General features: G+C 58.0%; 2 protein-coding genes across 4 annotated transcripts in view; one reads left to right on the top strand and one right to left on the bottom strand.

Moving 5' to 3' along the window:
- The window catches only part of LOC142256961 (uncharacterized), a 404,836-nt gene that overhangs the window by 169,039 nt on the left and 214,719 nt on the right, over positions 1-21,078 (bottom strand). The window lies entirely within an intron of this gene.
- The window catches only part of LOC142257134 (uncharacterized), a 31,949-nt gene continuing 15,550 nt past the window's right edge, over positions 4,680-21,078 (top strand). The window contains exon 1 of the mRNA XM_075329240.1: positions 4,680-4,708. The gene's annotated coding sequence lies outside the window, so the exon portion shown is untranslated. The remainder of the gene's footprint in view (positions 4,709-21,078) is intronic.

The raw sequence follows: 21,078 nt of genomic DNA, 5'->3' as shown, positions 1-21,078 counted from the left end.
TGCCTCGGGAACGATGAACAACCGGAGCACAGAAGGAGGACCGACATTTTGAAAATGAACGACGTGTCAACGAGCAACGATAAGGTGAGTATTTTTGCTCGTTCACAGTCATTCGGAGGTGTCACACGGTACGATATGTCAAACGATGCCGGATGCGCGTCACTAACGACAAGACCCCAACGTCATATCGCCCGATATATCGTACCGTGTGACACCGGCATATGCCGATGACACACAGATCTACCTCTCTGGACCTGACATTACCTCCTTACTAACCAAAATTCCACAATGTCTGTCTGCTATTTCATCCTTCTTTTCTGCGCGATTCCTAAAGCTTAACATGGACAAAACAGAATTCATTGTCTTTCCTCCTCCTCACTCAACTCCTCCAACAAGCCTTTCCATCAAACTTGATAGTTGCTCACTCTCCCCAGTCTCACAAGCTCATTGCCTTGGAGTAAAGGCCGCTTTACTTGCTGCGATATCTGTACCGATATCGCTAGCGTGGGTACCCGCCCCCATCTGTTGTGCGACACGGGCAAATCGATGCCCGTGCCGCACAACATCGCCCAGACCCGTCACACGTACTTACCTGCCCGGCAATGTCGCTGTGACCGGCGAACCGCCTCCTTTCTAAGGGGGCGGTTCGCTTAGCGTCACAGCGACGTCACTGAACCACCGCCCAATAGAAGCGGAGGGGCGGAGATGAGCGGGACATAACATCCCGCCCACCTCCTTCCTTCGCATTGCGGCCGGGAGGCAGGTAAGGAGAGCTTCCTCGTTCCTGCGGCGTCACACGGAGCAATGTGTGCTGCTGCAGGAATGAGGAACAACTTCGTTACTGCTGCAGTAACGATAATTGAGAATGGACCCCCATGTCACCGATGAGCGATTTTACACGTTTTTGCGACATGCAAAATCGCTCATAGGTGTCACACGCAACGGCATCGCTAAAGCGACCGGATGTGCGTCACAAAATCCGTGACCCCAACGACTTCGCATTAGCGATATCGTAGCGTGTAAAGCCCCCTTAACCCTCGACTCTGCTCTATCCTTCAAGCCACACATCCAAGCCCTCTTCACCTCATGCAGACTACAACTCAAAAATACAGTCATATGTAAAAGTTTGGGCACCCCTATTAATGTTAACCTTTTTTCTTTCTAAGAATTTAGGTTTTTTCAACAGCTTTTTCAGTTTCATATGTCTAATAACTGATGGAGTGAGTAATATTTCTGGATTGAAATGAGGTTTATTGTACTAACAGAAAATGTGCAATCGGCATTTAAACTAAATTTGACCGTGCAAAAGTATGGGCACCCTTATCAATTTCTTGATTTGAACACTCCTAACTACTTTTTACTGACTTACTAAAGCACTAAATAGGTTTTGTAACCTCATTGAGCTTTGAACTTCATAGGCAGATGTATCCAATCATGAGAAAAGGTATTTAAGGTGGCCACTTGCAAGTTGTTCTCCTATCTGAATCTCCTATGAAGAGTGGCATCATGGGCTCCTCAAAACAACTCTCAAATGATCTGAAAACAAAGATTATTCAACATAGTTGTTCAGGGGAAGGTACAAAAAGTTGTCTCAGAGATTTACACTGTCAGTTTCCACTGTGAGGAACATAGTAATGAAATGGAAGAACACAGGTACAGGTCTTATTAAGCCCAGAAGTGGCAGGCCAAGAAAAATATCAGAAAGGCAGAGAAGAAGAATGGTGAGAACAGTCAAGGACAATCCACAGACCACCTCCAAAGACCTGCAGCTTCATCTTGCATCGGTCAACAATACAGCGCGCTTTGCACAAGGAGAAGCTGTATGGGAGAGGGATGCGAAAGAAACCGTTTCTGCAAGCCCGCCACAAACAGTCGCATGAGGTATGCAAAAGCACATTTGGACAAGCCAGTTACATTTTAGACGAAGGTCCTGTGGACTGATGAAACAAAGATTGAGTTGTTTGGTCATACAAAAAGGCGTTATGCATGGAGGCAAAAAAACCACTGCATTCCAAGAAAAGCACTTGCTACCCACAGTAAAATTTGGTGGAGGTTCCATCATGCTTTGGGGCTGTGTGGCCAATGCCGGCACCAGGAATCTTGTTAAAATTGAGGGTCGCATGGATTCAACTCAGTATCAGCAGATTCTTGACAATAATGTGCAAGAATCAGTGACGAAGTTGAAGTTACGCAGGGGATGGATATTTCAGCAACACAATGATCCAAAACACCGCTCCAAATCTACTCAGGCATTCATGCAGAGGAACAATTACAATGTTCTGGAATGGCCATCCCAGGCACCAGACCTGAATATCATTGAAAATCTGTGGGATGATGTGAAGCGGCTGTCCATGCTCGGCGACCATCAAACTTAACTGAACTGGAATTGTTTTCTAACCAGGAATGGTAAAATCTACCTTCATCCAGGATCCAGGAACTCATTAAAAGCTACAGGAAGCAACTAGAGGCTGTGATTTCTGCAAAAGGAGGATCTACAAAATATTAATGTCACTTTTATGTTGAGGTGCCCATACTTATGCACCTGTCAAATTTAGTTTAAATGCAGATTGCACATTTTCTGTTAGTACAATAAACCTTTCACACTACGCACGCAGCTCCGCTCCATTCACATTACACGCGCGCGGCTCCGCTCCATTCACATTACTCACACGCGGCTCCGCTCCATTCACATTACACACACGCGGCTCCGCTCCATTCACATTACACACACGCGGCTCCGCTCCATTCACATTACTCACACGCGGCTCCGCTCCATTCACATTACTCACACGCGGCTCCGCTCCATTCACATTACTCACACGCGGCTCCGCTCCATTCACATTACACACACGCGGCTCCGCTCCATTCACATTACACACACGCGGCTCCGCTCCATTCACATTACACACGCGCGGCTCCGCTCCATTCACATTACACACACGCGGCTCCGCTCCATTCACATTACACACACACACGGCTCCGCTCCATTCACATTACACACACACGCGGCTCTGCTCCATTCATATTACACACACGCGGCTCCGCTCCATTCACATTACACACGCGCGGCTCCGCTCCATTCACATTACACACACGCGGCTCCGCTCCATTCACATTACACACGCGCGGCTCCGCTCCATTCACATTACACACACGCGGCTCCGCTCCATTCACATTACACACACTCGACTCCGCTCCATTCACATTACACACACACGCGGCTCTGCTCCATTCATATTACACACACGCGGCTCCGCTCCATTCACATTACACACACGCGGCTCCGCTCCATTCACATTACACACACACGGCTCCGCTCCATTCACATTACACACGCGGCTCCGCTCCATTCACATTACACACACGCGGCTCTGCTCCATTCACATTACACACACGGCTCCGCTCCATTCACATTACACACACGCGGCTCTGCTCCATTCACATTACACACACGGCTCCGCTCCATTCACATTACACACACGGCTCCGCTCCATTCACATTACACACACGCGGCTCTGCTCCATTCACATTACACACACTCAGCTCTGCTCCATTCACATTACACACACGCGGCTCCGCTCCATTCACATTACACACACGGCTCTGCTCCATTCACATTACACAGACGGCTCCGCTCCATTCACATTACACACACGGCTCCGCTCCATTCACATTACACACACGGCTCCGCTCCATTCACATTACACACACGCGGCTCCGCTCCATTCACATTACACACACGCGGCTCCGCTCCATTCACATTACACACGCGGCTCCGCTCCATTCACATTACACACACGCGGCTCCGCTCTATTCACATTACACACGCGGCTCCGCTCCATTCACATTACACACACGCGTCTCCGCTCCATTCACATTACACACACGCGGCTCCGCTCCATTCACATTACACACACGGCTCCGCTCCATTCACATTACACACACACACGCGGCTCCGCTCCATTCACATTACACACACACGGCTCCGCTCCATTCACATTACACACACGGCTCCGCTCCATTCACATTACACACACGCGGCTCCGCTCCATTCACATTACACACACGGCTCCGCTCCATTCACATTACACACGCGGCTCCGCTCCATTCACATTACACACGCGGCTCCGCTCCATTCACATTACACACACGCGGCTCCGCTCCATTCACATTACACACACGCGTCTCCGCTCCATTCACATTACACACGCGGCTCCGCTCCATTCACATTACACACGCGGCTCCGCTCCATTCACATTACACACGCGCGGCTCCGCTCCATTCACATTACACACGCGCGGCTCCGCTCCATTCACATTACACACACGGCTCCGCTCCATTCACATTACACACACGGCTCCGCTCCATTCACATTACACACGCGGCTCCGCTCCATTCACATTACACACGCGGCTCCGCTCCATTCACATTACACACGCGCGGCTCCGCTCCATTCACATTACACACGCGGCTCCGCTCCATTCACATTACACACACGGCTCCGCTCCATTCACATTACACACACGGCTCCGCTCCATTCACATTACACACACGGCTCCGCTCTATCCTTCCGCACAGCAGAGTCCTGAACAGTGAAGACAGACATTGAGCAGAGCCCCTGGAGCAGCCCCTGATCATGTGACTGATCACATGATGGTGACATCACACAGGTCCTGTGAGCACAGGCGGTGCCGGCTCTGAGGCAGAGGTGAGTGCGTGTTGTCCGAACGCCAGACGTCTCCTCACCCCGCACTACAGGAGAGAGCGACAGACCCCGCACTACACATGAGGGAGAGAGAGCGACAGACCCCGCACTACACATGAGGGAGAGAGAGCGACAGACCCCGCACTACACATGAGGGAGAGAGAGCGACAGACCCCGCACTACACATGAGGGAGAGCGACAGACCCCGCACTACACATGAGGGAGAGAGACCCCGCACTACACATGAGGAAGAGAGAGAGCGACAGACCCCGCACTACACATGGGGAAGAGAGAGCGACAGACCCCGCACTACACATGAGGGAGAGAGAGAGACAGACCCCGCACTACACATGAGGGAGAGAGAGAGCGACAGACCCCGCACTACACATGGGGGAGAGAGAGAGCGACAGACCCCGCACTACACATGAGGAAGAGAGAGAGCGACAGACCCCGCACTACACATGGGGAAGAGAGAGCGACAGACCCCACACTACACATGGGGAAGAGAGAGCGACAGACCCCGCACTACACATGAGGAAGAGAGAGAGCGACAGACCCCACACTACACATGAGGAAGAGAGCGACAGACCCCGCACTACACATGAGGAAGAGAGAGAGCGACAGACCCCGCACTACACATGAGGAAGAGAGCGACAGACCCCGCACTACACATGAGGGAGAGAGAGCGACAGACCCCGCACTACACATGAGGGAGAGAGAGCGACAGACCCCGCACTACACATGGGGAAGAGAGAGAGCGACAGACCCCGCACTACACATGAGGAAGAGAGAGAGCGACAGACCCCGCACTACACATGAGGGAGAGAGAGCGACAGACCCCGCACTACACATGAGGGAGAGAGAGCGACAGACCCCGCACTACACATGAGGGAGAGAGAGCGACAGACCCCGCACTACACATGGGGAGAGAGAGAGCGACAGACCCCGCACTACACATGAGGGAGAGAGAGCGACAGACCCCGCACTACACATGGGGAGAGAGAGAGCGACAGACCCCGCACTACACATGAGGGAGAGAGAGCGACAGACCCCGCACTACACATGAGGGAGAGAGAGCAACAGACCCCGCACTACACATGAGGGAGAGAGAGCGACAGACCCCGCACTACACATGAGGAGAGAGAGCGACAGACCCCGCACTACACATGGGGGAGAGAGAGCGACAGACCCCGCACTACACATGGGGGAGAGAGAGCGACAGACCCCGCACTACACATGGGGGAGAGAGAGCGACAGACCCCGCACTACACATGGGGGAGAGAGAGCGACAGACCCCGCACTACACATGAGGAGAGAGAGCGACAGACCCCGCACTACACATGGGGGAGAGAGAGCGACAGACCCCGCACTACACATGGGGGAGAGAGAGCGACAGACCCCGCACTACACATGGGGGAGAGAGAGCGACAGACCCCGCACTACACATGAGGGAGAGAGAGCGACAGACCCCGCACTACACATGAGGAGAGAGAGCGACAGACCCCGCACTACACATGAGGGAGAGAGAGCGACAGACCCCGCACTACACATGGGGGAGAGAGAGCGACAGACCCCGCACTACACATGAGGGAGAGAGAGCGACAGACCCCGCACTACACATGGGGGAGAGAGCGACAGACCCCGCACTACACATGAGGGAGAGAGAGCGACAGACCCCGCACTACACATGGGGGAGAGAGAGCGACAGACCCCGCACTACACATGAGGGAGAGAGAGCGACAGACCCCGCACTACACATGAGGGAGAGAGAGCGACAGACCCCGCACTACACATGAGGGAGAGAGAGCGACAGACCCCGCACTACACATGGGGGAGAGAGCGACAGACCCCGCACTACACATGAGGGAGAGAGAGCGACAGACCCCGCACTACACATGGGGGAGAGAGAGCGACAGACCCCGCACTACACATGAGGGAGAGAGAGCGACAGACCCCGCACTACACATGAGGGAGAGAGCGACAGACCCCTCACTACACATGAGGGAGAGAGAGTGACAGACCCCGCACTACACATGAGGGAGAGAGAGAGCGACAGACCCCTCACTACACATGGGGGAGAGAGAGTGACAGACCCCTCACTACACATGGGGGAGAGAGAGCGACAGACCCCGCACTACACATGAGGGAGAGAGAGCGACAGACCCCGCACTACACATGAGGGAGAGAGAGAGCGACAGACCCCGCACTACACATGAGGGGAGAGAGCGACAGACCCCGAACTACACATGAGGGAGAGAGCGACAGACCCCGCACTACACATGAGGGGAGAGAGCGACAGACCCCGCACTACACATGGGGGAGAGAGAGCGACAGACCCCGCACTACACATGGGGGAGAGAGAGCGACAGACCCCGCACTACACATGAGGGAGAGAGAGCGACAGACCCCGCACTACACATGGGGGAGAGAGAGCGACAGACCCCGCACTACACATGAGGGAGAGAGATCGACAGACCCCGCACTACACATGAGGGAGAGAGAGAGCGACAGACCCCGCACTACACATGAGGGGAGAGAGCGACAGACCCCGAACTACACATGAGGGAGAGAGCGACAGACCCCGAACTACACATGAGGGAGAGAGAGAGCGACAGACCCCTCACTACACATGAGGGAGAGAGAGTGACAGACCCCTCACTACACATGGGGGAGAGAGAGCGACAGACCCCGCACTACACATGAGGGAGAGAGAGCGACAGACCCCGCACTACACATGAGGGAGAGAGAGAGCGACAGACCCCGCACTACACATGAGGGGAGAGAGCGACAGACCCCGAACTACACATGAGGGAGAGAGCGACAGACCCCGCACTACACATGAGGGGAGAGAGCGACAGACCCCGCACTACACATGGGGGAGAGAGAGCGACAGACCCCGCACTACACATGGGGGAGAGAGAGCGACAGACCCCGCACTACACATGAGGGAGAGAGAGAGCGACAGACCCCGCACTACACATGGGGGAGAGAGAGCGACAGACCCCGCACTACACATGAGGGAGAGAGAGCGACAGACCCCGCACTACACATGAGGGAGAGAGAGAGCGACAGACCCCGCACTACACATGAGGGGAGAGAGCGACAGACCCCGAACTACACATGAGGGAGAGAGCGACAGACCCCGCACTACACATGAGGGGAGAGAGCGACAGACCCCGCACTACACATGGGGGAGAGAGAGCGACAGACCCGCACTACACATGGGGGAGAGAGAGCGACAGACCCGCACTACACATGAGGGAGAGAGAGCGACAGACCCCGCACTACACATGGGGGAGAGAGAGCGACAGACCCCGCACTACACATGAGGGAGAGAGAGCGACAGACCCGCACTACACATGAGGGAGAGAGAGAGCGAGCAGACCCCGCACTACACATGAGGGGAGAGAGCGACAGACCCCGAACTACACATGAGGGAGAGAGCGACAGACCCCGAACTACACATGAGGGAGAGAGAGAGCGACAGACCCCTCACTACACATGAGGGAGAGAGAGTGACAGACCCCTCACTACACATGGGGGAGAGAGAGCGACAGACCCCGCACTACACATGAGGGAGAGAGAGCGACAGACCCCGCACTACACATGAGGGAGAGAGAGAGCGACAGACCCCGCACTACACATGAGGGGAGAGAGCGACAGACCCCGAACTACACATGAGGGAGAGAGCGACAGACCCCGCACTACACATGAGGGAGAGAGCGACAGACCCCGCACTACACATGGGGGAGAGAGAGCGACAGACCCCGCACTACACATGGGGGAGAGAGAGCGACAGACCCCGCACTACACATGAGGGAGAGAGAGCGACAGACCCCCGCACTACACATGGGGGAGAGAGAGCGACAGACCCCGCACTACACATGAGGGAGAGAGAGCGACAGACCCCGCACTACACATGAGGGAGAGAGAGAGCGACAGACCCCGCACTACACATGAGGGGAGAGAGCGACAGACCCCGAACTACACATGAGGGGGAGAGAGAGCGACAGATCCACCACTACACATGGGGGAGAGAGAGCGACAGACCCCGCACTACACATGAGGGGAGAGAGCGACAGACCCCGCACTACACATGGGGGGAGAGAGCGACAGACCCTGCACTACACATGAGGGAGAGAGCGACAGACCCCGCACTACACATGAGGGAGAGAGCGACAGACCCCGCACTACACATGAGGAGAGAGAGAGCGACAGACCCCGCACTACACATGAGGGAGAGAGAGTAACAGACCCCGCACTACACATGAGGGAGAGAGCGACAGACCCCGCACTACACATGGGAGAGAGAGCGACAGACCCCGCACTACACATGGGAGAGAGAGCGACAGACCCGCACTACACATGAGGGAGAGAGCGACAGACCCCGCACTACACATGGGAGAGAGAGCGACAGACCCCCGCACTACACATGGGAGAGAGAGCGACAGACCCCGCACTACACATGAGGGAGAGAGCGACAGACCCCGCACTACACATGAGGGAGAGAGCGACAGATCCCGCACTACACATGAGGGGGAGAGAGAGCGACAGACCCCGCACTACACATGAGGGAGAGAGACAGCGACAGACCCCGCACTACACATGAGGAGAGAGCGACAGACCCTGCACTACACATGAGGGAGAGAGAGAGCGACAGACCCCCGCACTACACATGAGGGAGAGAGAGAGCGACAGACCCCGCACTACACATGAGGGAGAGAGAGAGCGACAGACCCCGCACTACACATGAGGGAGAGAGAGCGACAGACCCCGCACTACACATGAGGGAGAGTGAGAGCGACAGACCCCGCACTACCCCCACATGAGGGAGAGAGAGCGACAGACCCCGCACTAACAATGGGGGAGAGAGAGCGACAGACTCCGCACTACACATGAGGGAGAGAGAGCGACAGACCCCGCACTACACATGGGGAGAGAGCGACAGACCCCGCACTACACATGGGGGAGAGAGAGCGAGAGACCCCTCACTACACATGGGGGAGAGAGAGCGACAGACCCACACTACACATGAGGGAGAGAGCGACAGAACCCGCACTACACATGGGGGAGAGAGAGCGACAGACCCCGCACTACACATGAGGGAGAGCGACAGACCCCGCACTACACATGAGGGAGAGAGAGAGGCCCCGCACTGACACATGAGGGAGAGAGAGCGACAGACCCCCGCACTACACATGAGGGAGAGAGAGCGACAGACCCCGCACTACACATGAGGTGAGAGAGAGAGCGACAGACCCCGCACTACACATGAGGGAGAGAGAGCGACAGACCCCGCACTAAACTTGAGGGGAGAGAGAGCGACAGACCCCGCACTACACATGGGGGAGAGAGAGAGCGACAGACCCCGCACTACACATGGGGGAGAGAGAAAGCGACAGACCCCGCACTACACATGGGGGAGAGAGAGAGCGACAGACCCCGCACTACACATGGGGGAGAGAGAGAGCGACAGACCCCGCACTACACATGGGGGAGAGAGAGCGACAGACCCCGCACTACACATGGGGGAGAGAGCGACAGACCCTGCACTTCACATGGGGGAGAGAGAGAACGACAGACCCCGCACTACACATGAGGGAGAGAGAGCGACAGACCCCGCACTACACATGGGGGAGAGAGTGACAGACCCCGCATTACACATGGGGGAGAGAGAGCGACAGGCCCCGCACTACACATGGGGGAGAGAGAGCGACAGACCCCGCAATACACATGAGAGAGAGAGAGCGACAGACCCCGCACTACACATGGGGGAGAGAGAGCGACAGACCCCGCACTACACATGGGGGAGAGAGCGACAGACCCCACACTACACATAAGGGAGAGAGAGCGACAGACCCCGCACTACACATGGGGGAGAGAGCGACCGACCCCACACTACACATGAGGGAGAGAGAGCGACAGACCCCGCACTACACATGGGGGAGAGAGCGATAGACCCTGCACTTCACATGGGGGAGAGAGAGAACAACAGACCCCGCACTACACATGGGGGAGAGAGTGACAGACCCCGCACTACACATGGGGGAGAGAGAGCGACAGGCCCCGCACTACACATGGGGGAGAGAGAGCGACAGACCCCGCACTACACATGGGGGAGAGAGAGCGACAGACCCCGCACTACACATGAGGGAGAGAGAGCGACAGACCCCGCACTACACATGAGAGAGAGAGAGCGACAGACCCCGCACTACACATGAGGGAGAGAGAGAGCGCGACAGACCCCGCACTACACATGGGGGAGAGAGAGCAACAGACCCCGCACTACACATGGGGGAGAGAGAGCAACAGACCCCGCACCACACATGGGGGAGAGAGAGCGACAGACCCCGCACCACACATGGGGGAGAGAGAGCGACAGACCCCGCACCACACATGGGGGAGAGAGAGCGACAGACCCCGCACCACACATGGGGGAGAGAGAGCGACAGACCCCGCACCACACATGGGGGAGAGAGAGCAACAGACCCCGCACCACACATGGGGGAGAGAGAGCGACAGACCCCGCACTACACATGGAGAAGAGAGCGACAGACCCCGCACTACACATGAGGGGAGAGAGAGCGACAGACCCCGCACTACACATGGAGAGAGAGTGACAGACCCCGCACTACACATGGGGGAGAGAGAGAGCGACAGACCCCGCACTACACATGGGGGAGAGAGAAAGCGACAGACCCCGCACTACACATGGGGGAGAGAGAGAGCGACAGACCCCGCACTACACATGGGGGAGAGAGAGCGACAGACCCCGCACTACACATGAGGGGGAGAGAACGACAGACCCTGCACTTCACATGGGGGAGAGAGCGACAGACCCCGCACTACACATGGGGGAGAGAGAGCGACAGACCCCGCACTACACATGGGGGAGAGAGAGCGACAGGCCCCGCACTACACATGGGGGAGAGAGAGCAACAGACCCCGCACTACACATGAGGGAGAGAGAGCGACAGACCCCGCACTACACATGGGGGAGAGAGAGAGCGACAGACCCCGCACTACACATGGGGGAGAGAGAAAGCGACAGACCCCGCACTACACATGGGGGAGAGAGAGCGACAGACCCCGCACTACACATGAGGGAGAGAGAGCGACAGACCCCGAATTACACATGAGGGAGAGAGAGAGCGACAGATCCCGCACTACACATGGGGGAGAGAGCGACAGACCCCGCACTACACATGGGGGAGAGAGAGCGACAGACCCCGCACTACGCATGAGGGAGAGAGAGCGACAGACCCCGCACTACACATGGGGGAGAGAGAGCGACAGACCCCGCACTACACATGAGGGGGAGAGAGCGACAGACCCCGCACTACACATGGGGGAGAGAGAGTGACAGACCCCGCACTACACATGGGGGAGAGAGAGTGACAGACCCCGCACTACACATGGGGGAGAGAGAGAGCGACAGACCCCGCACTACACATGGGGGAGAGAGAAAGCGACAGACCCCGCACTACACATGGGGGAGAGAGAGAGCGACAGACCCCACACTACACATGGGGGAGAGAGAGCGACAGACCCGCACTACACATGAGGGGGAGAGAGCGACAGACCCTGCACTTCACATGGGGGAGAGAGAGAGCGACAGACCCCACACTACACATAAGGGAGAGAGAGCGACAGACCCCGCACTACACATGAGGGAGAGAGAGCGACAGACCCCGCACTACACATGAGGGAGAGAGAGCGACAGACCCCGCACTACACATGAGGGAGAGAGAGCGACAGACCCCGCACTACACATGAGGGAGAGAGAGCGACAGACCCCGCACTACACATGAGGGAGAGAGAGCGACAGACCCCGCACTACACATGAGGAGAGAGAGCGACAGACCCCGCACTACACATGAGGGAGAGAGAGCGACAGACCCCGCACTACACATGAGGGAGAGAGCGACAGACCCCGCACTACACATGGGTGAGAGAGAGCGACAGACCCCGCACTACACATGGGGGAGAGAGAGCGACAGACCCCGCACTACACATGGGGGAGAGAGAGCGACAGACCCCGCACTACACATGGGGGAGAGAGAGCGACAGACCCCGCACTACACATGAGGAGAGAGAGCGACAGACCCCGCACTACACATGGGGGAGAGAGAGCGACAGACCCCGCACTACACATGAGGGAGAGAGCGACAGACCCCGCACTACACATGGGGGAGAGAGAGCGACAGACCCCGCACTACACATGGGGGAGAGAGAGCGACAGACCCCGCACTACACATGAGGAGAGAGAGCGACAGACCCCGCACTACACATGAGGGAGAGAGCGACAGACCCCGCACTACACATGAGGGAGAGAGCGACAGACCCCACACTACACATGAGGGAGAGAGAGCGACAGACCCCGCACTACACATGGGGGAGAGAGAGCGACAGACCCCGCACTACACATGAGGAGAGAGAGCGACAGACCCCGCACTACACATGGGGGAGAGAGAGCGACAGACCCCGCACTACACATGAGGGAGAGAGCGACAGACCCCGCACTACACATGGGGGAGAGAGAGCGACAGACCCCGCACTACACATGGGGGAGAGAGAGCGACAGACCCCGCACTACACATGGGGGAGAGAGAGCGACAGACCCCGCACTACACATGGGGGAGAGAGAGCGACAGACCCCGCACTACACATGGAGGAGAGAGAGCGACAGACCCCGCACTACACATGGGGGAGAGAGAGCGACAGACCCCGCACTACACATGAGGAGAGAGAGCGACAGACCCTGCACTACACATGAGGGAGAGAGAGCGACAGACCCCGCACTACACATGGGGGAGAGAGAGCGACAGACCCCGCACTACACATGAGGGAGAGAGACCCCGCACTACACATGAGGGAGAGAGAGCGACAGACCCCGCACTACACATGAGGGAGAGAGAGCGACAGACCCCGCACTACACATGGGGGAGAGAGAGCGACAGACCCCGCACTACACATGAGGGAGAGAGACCCCGCACTACACATGAGGGAGAGAGAGCGACAGACCCCGCACTACACATGAGGGAGAGAGAGCGACAGACCCCACACTACACATGGGGGAGAGAGAGCGACAGACCCCGCACTACACATGAGGGAGAGAGAGCGACAGACCCCGCACTACACATGAGGGAGAGAGCGACAGACCCCTCACTACACATGAGGGAGAGAGAGTGACAGACCCCGCACCACACATGGGGGAGAGAGAGCGACAGACCCCGCACTACACATGGGGGAGAGAGAGCGACAGACCCCGCACTACACATGGGGGAGAGAGAGCGACAGACCCCGCACTACACATGGGGGAGAGAGAGCGACAGACCCCGCACTACACATGAGGAGAGAGAGCGACAGACCCCGCACTACACATGGGGGAGAGAGAGCGACAGACCCCGCACTACACATGGGGGAGAGAGAGCGACAGACCCCGCACTACACATGGGGGAGAGAGAGCGACAGACCCCGCACTACACATGAGGGAGAGAGAGCGACAGACCCCGCACTACACATGAGGAGAGAGAGCGACAGACCCCGCACTACACATGAGGGAGAGAGAGCGACAGACCCCGCACTACACATGGGGGAGAGAGAGCGACAGACCCCGCACTACACATGAGGGAGAGAGAGCGACAGACCCCGCACTACACATGGGGGAGAGAGCGACAGACCCCGCACTACACATGAGGGAGAGAGAGCGACAGACCCCGCACTACACATGGGGGAGAGAGAGCGACAGACCCCGCACTACACATGAGGGAGAGAGAGCGACAGACCCCGCACTACACATGGGGGAGAGAGAGCGACAGACCCCGCACTACACATGAGGGAGAGAGAGCGACAGACCCCGCACTACACATGAGGGAGAGAGCGACAGACCCCTCACTACACATGAGGGAGAGAGAGTGACAGACCCCGCACTACACATGAGGGAGAGAGAGAGCGACAGACCCCTCACTACACATGGGGGAGAGAGAGTGACAGACCCCTCACTACACATGGGGGAGAGAGAGCGACAGACCCCGCACTACACATGAGGGAGAGAGAGCGACAGACCCCGCACTACACATGAGGGAGAGAGAGAGCGACAGACCCCGCACTACACATGAGGGGAGAGAGCGACAGACCCCGAACTACACATGAGGGAGAGAGCGACAGACCCCGCACTACACATGAGGGGAGAGAGCGACAGACCCCGCACTACACATGGGGGAGAGAGAGCGACAGACCCCGCACTACACATGGGGGAGAGAGAGCGACAGACCCCGCACTACACATGAGGGAGAGAGAGCGACAGACCCCGCACTACACATGGGGGAGAGAGAGCGACAGACCCCGCACTACACATGAGGGAGAGAGAGCGACAGACCCCGCACTACACATGAGGGAGAGAGAGAGCGACAGACCCCGCACTACACATGAGGGGAGAGAGCGACAGACCCCGAACTACACATGAGGGAGAGAGCGACAGACCCCGCACTACACATGAGGGAGAGAGAGAGCGACAGACCCCTCACTACACATGAGGGAGAGAGAGTGACAGACCCCTCACTACACATGGGGGAGAGAGAGCGACAGACCCCACACTACACATGAGGGAGAGAGAGCGACAGACCCCGCACTACACATGAGGGAGAGAGAGAGCGACAGACCCCGCACTACACATGAGGGGAGAGAGCGACAGACCCCGAACTACACATGAGGGAGAGAGCGACAGACCCCGCACTACACATGAGGGGAGAGAGCGACAGACCCCGCACTACACATGGGGGAGAGAGAGCGACAGACCCCGCACTACACATGGGGGAGAGAGAGCGACAGACCCCGCACTACACATGAGGGAGAGAGAGCGAGAGACCCCGCACTACACATGGGGGAGAGAGAGCGACAGACCCCGCACTACACATGAGGGAGAGAGAGCGACAGACCCCGCACTACACATGAGGGAGAGAGAGAGCGACAGACCCCGCACTACACATGAGGGGAGAGAGCGACAGACCCCGAACTACACATGAGGGAGAGAGCGACAGACCCCGCACTACACATGAGGGGAGAGAGCGACAGACCCCGAACTACACATGAGGGAGAGAGAGCGACAGACCCCGCACTACACATGAGGGAGAGAGAGCGACAGACCCCGCACTACACATGAGGGGAGAGAGCGACAGACCCCTCACTACACATGAGGGAGAGAGAGTGACAGACCCCGCACTACACATGAGGGAGAGAGAGAGCGACAGACCCCGCACTACACATGAGGGGAGAGAGCGACAGACCCCGAACTACACATGAGGGGAGAGAGCGACAGACCCCATACTACACATGAGGGAGAGAGAGAGCGACAGACCCCACACTACACATGAGGGAGAGAGAGCGACAGACCCCGCACTACACATGAGGGAGAGAGAGCGACAGACCCCACACTACACATGAGGGGAGAGAGCGACAGACCCCTCAATACACATGAGGGAGAGAGAGTGACAGACCCCGCACTACACATGAGGGGAGAGAGCGACAGACCCCGAACTACACATGAGGGGAGAGAGCGACAGACCCCATACTACACATGAGGGAGAGAGAGAGCGACAGACCCCACACTACACATGAGGGGAGAGAGCGACAGACCCCGAACTACACATGAGGGAGAGAGAGCGACAGACCCCGCACTACACATGAGGGAGAGAGAGCGACAGACCCCGCACTACACATGAGGGAGAGAGAGAGCGACAGACCCCACACTACACATGAGGGGAGAGAGCGACAGACCCCGAACTACACGAGGGGAGAGAGCGACAGACCCCGCACTACACATGAGGGAGAGAGAGCGACAGACCCCGCACTACACATGAGGGGAGAGAGCGACAGACCCCGCACTACACATGAGGGAGAGAGAGCGACAGACCCCGCACTACACATGAGGGAGGGAGAGCGACAGACCCCGCACTACACATGAGGGAGAGAGAGCGACAGACCCCGCACTACACATGAGGGAGAGAGAGCGACAGACCCCGCACTACACATGGGGGAGAGAGAGCGACAGACCCCGCACTACACATGAGGGAGAGAGAGCGACAGATCCCGCACTACACATGGGGGAGAGAGAGCGACAGACCCTGCACTACACATGAGGGAGAGAGAGCGACAGACCCCGCACTACACATGAGGGAGAGAGAGCGACAGACCCCGCACTACACATGAGGGAGAGAGAGCGACAGACCCCGCACTACACATGAGGGAGAGAGAGCGACAGACCCCGCACTACACATGAGGGAGAGAGAGAGCGACAGACCCCACACTACACATGAGGGAGAGAGAGCGACAGACCCCGCACTACACATGAGGGAGAGAGAGCGACAGACCCCGCACTACAGATGGGGGAGAGAGCGACAGACCCCCGCACTACACATGAGGGAGAGAGAGCGACAGACCCCGCACTACACATGGGGGAGAGAGAGCGACAGACCCCGCACTACACATGAGGGAGAGAGAGCGACAGACCCCGCACTACACATGGGGGAGAGAGAGCGACAGACCCCGCACTACACATGAGGGAGAGAGAGCGACAGACCCCGCACTACACATGGGGGAGAGAGCGACAGACCCCGCACTACACATGAGGGAGAGAGAGAGCGACAGATCCACCACTACACATGGGGGAGAGAGAGCGACAGACCCCGCACTACACATGAGGGGGAGAGAGCGACAGACCCCGCACTACACATGGGGGAGAGAGCGACAGACCCCACACTACACATGGGGGAGAGAGCGACAGACCCTGCACTACACATGAGGGAGAGAGCGACAGACCCCGCACTACACATGAGGGAGAGAGAGCGACAGACCCCGCACTACACATGAGGGAGAGAGAGCGACAGACCCCGCACTACACATGAGGGAGAGAGAGTAACAGACCCCGCACTACACATGAGGGAGAGAGCGACAGACCCCGCACTACACATGGGAGAGAGAGCGACAGACCCCGCACTACACATGGGAGAGAGAGCGACAGACCCCGCACTACACATGAGGGAGAGAGCGACAGACCCCGCACTACACATGGGAGAGAGAGCGACAGACCCCGCACTACACATGAGGGAGAGAGCGACAGACCCCGCACTACACATGAGGGAGAGAGCGACAGATCCCGCACTACACATGAGGGGGAGAGAGAGCGACAGACCCCGCACTACACATGAGGGAGAGAGACAGCGACAGACCCCGCACTACACATGAGGGAGAGAGCGACAGACCCTGCACTACACATGAGGGAGAGAGAGAGCGACAGACCCCGCACTACACATGAGGGAGAGAGAGAGCGACAGACCCCGCACTACACATGAGGGAGAGAGAGAGCGACAGACCCCGCACTACACATGAGGGAGAGAGAGCGACAGACCCCGCACTACACATGAGGGAGAGTGAGAGCGACAGACCCCGCACTACACATGAGGGAGAGAGAGCGACAGACCCCGCACTACACATGGGGGAGAGAGAGCGACAGACTCCGCACTACACATGAGGGAGAGAGAGCGACAGACCCCGCACTACACATGGGGGAGAGAGCGACAGACCCCGCACTACACATGGGGGAGAGAGAGCGACAGACCCCTCACTACACATGGGGGAGAGAGAGCGACAGACCCCACACTACACATGAGGGAGAGAGCGACAGAACCCGCACTACACATGGGGGAGAGAGAGCGACAGACCCCGCACTACACATGAGGGAGAGCGACAGACCCCACACTACACATGAGGGAGAGAGCGACAGAACCCGCACTACACATGGGGGAGAGAGAGCGACAGACCCCGCACTACACATGAGGGAGAGCGACAGACCCCGCACTACACATGAGGGAGAGAGAGAGGCCCCGCACTACACATGAGGGAGAGAGAGCGACAGACCCCGCACTACACATGAGGGAGAGAGAGCGACAGACCCCGCACTACACATGAGGGAGAGAGAGAGCGACAGACCCCGCACTACACATGAGGGAGAGAGAGCGACAGACCCCGCACTACACATGGAGGAGAGAGAGAGCGACAGACCCCGCACTAAACTTGAGGGGAGAGAGAGCGACAGACCCCGCACTACACATGGGGGAGAGAGAGAGCGACAGACCCCGCACTACACATGGGGGAGAGAGAAAGCGACAGACCCCGCACTACACATGGGGGAGAGAGAGAGCGACAGACCCCGCACTACACATGGGGGAGAGAGAGAGCGACAGACCCCGCACTACACATGGGGGAGAGAGAGCGACAGACCCCGCACTACACATGGGGGAGAGAGCGACAGACCCCACACTACACATGTGAGAGAGAACGACAGACCCCGCACTACACATGAGGGAGAGAGCGACAGACCCCGCACTACACATGAGGGAGAGAGAGCGACAGACCCCGCACTACACATGAGGGAGAGAGAGCGACAGACCCCGCACTACACATGAGGGAGAGAGAGTAACAGACCCCGCACTACACATGAGGGAGAGAGCGACAGACCCCGCACTACACATGGGAGAGAGAGCGACAGACCCCGCACTACACATGGGAGAGAGAGCGACAGACCCCGCACTACACATGAGGGAGAGAGCGACAGACCCCGCACTACACATGGGAGAGAGAGCGACAGACCCCGCACTACACATGAGGGAGAGAGCGACAGACCCCGCACTACACATGAGGGAGAGAGCGACAGATCCCGCACTACACATAAGGGGGAGAGAGAGCGACAGACCCCGCACTACACATGAGGGAGAGAGACAGCGACAGACCCCGCACTACACATGAGGGAGAGAGCGACAGACCCTGCACTACACATGAGGGAGAGAGAGAGCGACAGACCCCGCACTACACATGAGGGAGAGAGAGAGCGACAGACCCCGCACTACACATGAGGGAGAGAGAGAGCGACAGACCCCGCACTACACATGAGGGAGAGAGAGCGACAGACCCCGCACTACACATGAGGGAGAGTGAGAGCGACAGACCCCGCACTACACATGAGGGAGAGAGAGCGACAGACCCCGCACTACACATGGGGGAGAGAGAGCGACAGACTCCGCACTACACATGAGGGAGAGAGAGCAACAGACCCCGCACCACACATGGGGGAGAGAGAGCGACAGACCCCGCACTACACATGGAGAAGAGAGCGACAGACCCCGCACTACACATGAGGGGAGAGACAGCGACAGACCCCGCACTACACATGGAGAGAGAGTGACAGACCCCGCACTACACATGGGGGAGAGAGAGAGCGACAGACCCCGCACTACACATGGGGGAGAGAGAAAGCGACAGACCCCGCACTACACATGGGGGAGAGAGAGAGCGACAGACCCCGCACTACACATGGGGGAGAGAGAGCGACAGACCCCGCACTACACATGAGGGGGAGAGAACGACAGACCCTGCACTTTACATGGGGGAGAGAGCGACAGACCCCGCACTACACATGGGGGAGAGAGAGCGACAGACCCCGCACTACACATGGGGGAGAGAGAGCGACAGGCCCCGCACTACACATGGGGGAGAGAGAGCAACAGACCCCGCACTACACATGAGGGAGAGAGAGCGACAGACCCCGCACTACACATGGGGGAGAGAGAGAGCGACAGACCCCGCACTACACATGGGGGAGAGAGAAAGCGACAGACCCCGCACTACACATGGGGGAGAGAGAGCGACAGACCCCGCACTACACATGAGGGAGAGAGAGCGACAGACCCCGCATTACACATGAGGGAGAGAGAGAGCGACAGATCCCGCACTACACATGGGGGAGAGAGCGACAGACCCCGCACTACACATGGGGGAGAGAGAGCGACAGACCCCGCACTACGCATGAGGGAGAGAGAGCGACAGACCCCGCACTACACATGGGGGAGAGAGAGCGACAGACCCCGCACTACACATGAGGGGGAGAGAGCGACAGACCCCGCACTACACATGGGGGAGAGAGAGTGACAGACCCCGCACTACACATGGGGGAGAGAGAGTGACAGACCCCGCACTACACATGGGGGAGAGAGAGAGCGACAGACCCCGCACTACACATGGGGGAGAGAGAAAGCGACAGACCCCGCACTACACATGGGGGAGAGAGAGAGCGACAGACCCCACACTACACATGGGGGAGAGAGAGCGACAGACCCCGCACTACACATGAGGGGGAGAGAGCGACAGACCCTGCACTTCACATGGGGGAGAGAGAGAGCGACAGACCCCGCACTACACATGGGGGAGAGAGAGCGACAGACCCCGCACTACACATGGGGGAGAGAGAGCGACAGGCCCCGCACTACACATGGGGGAGAGAGAGCGACAGACCCCGCACTACACATGAGGGAGAGAGA

Source organism: Anomaloglossus baeobatrachus, chromosome 1 (assembly GCF_048569485.1).
Source record: "Anomaloglossus baeobatrachus isolate aAnoBae1 chromosome 1, aAnoBae1.hap1, whole genome shotgun sequence".
Lineage (NCBI taxonomy): Eukaryota > Metazoa > Chordata > Amphibia > Anura > Aromobatidae > Anomaloglossus > Anomaloglossus baeobatrachus.
This window is presented reverse-complemented; position numbering and strand designations above follow the sequence as displayed.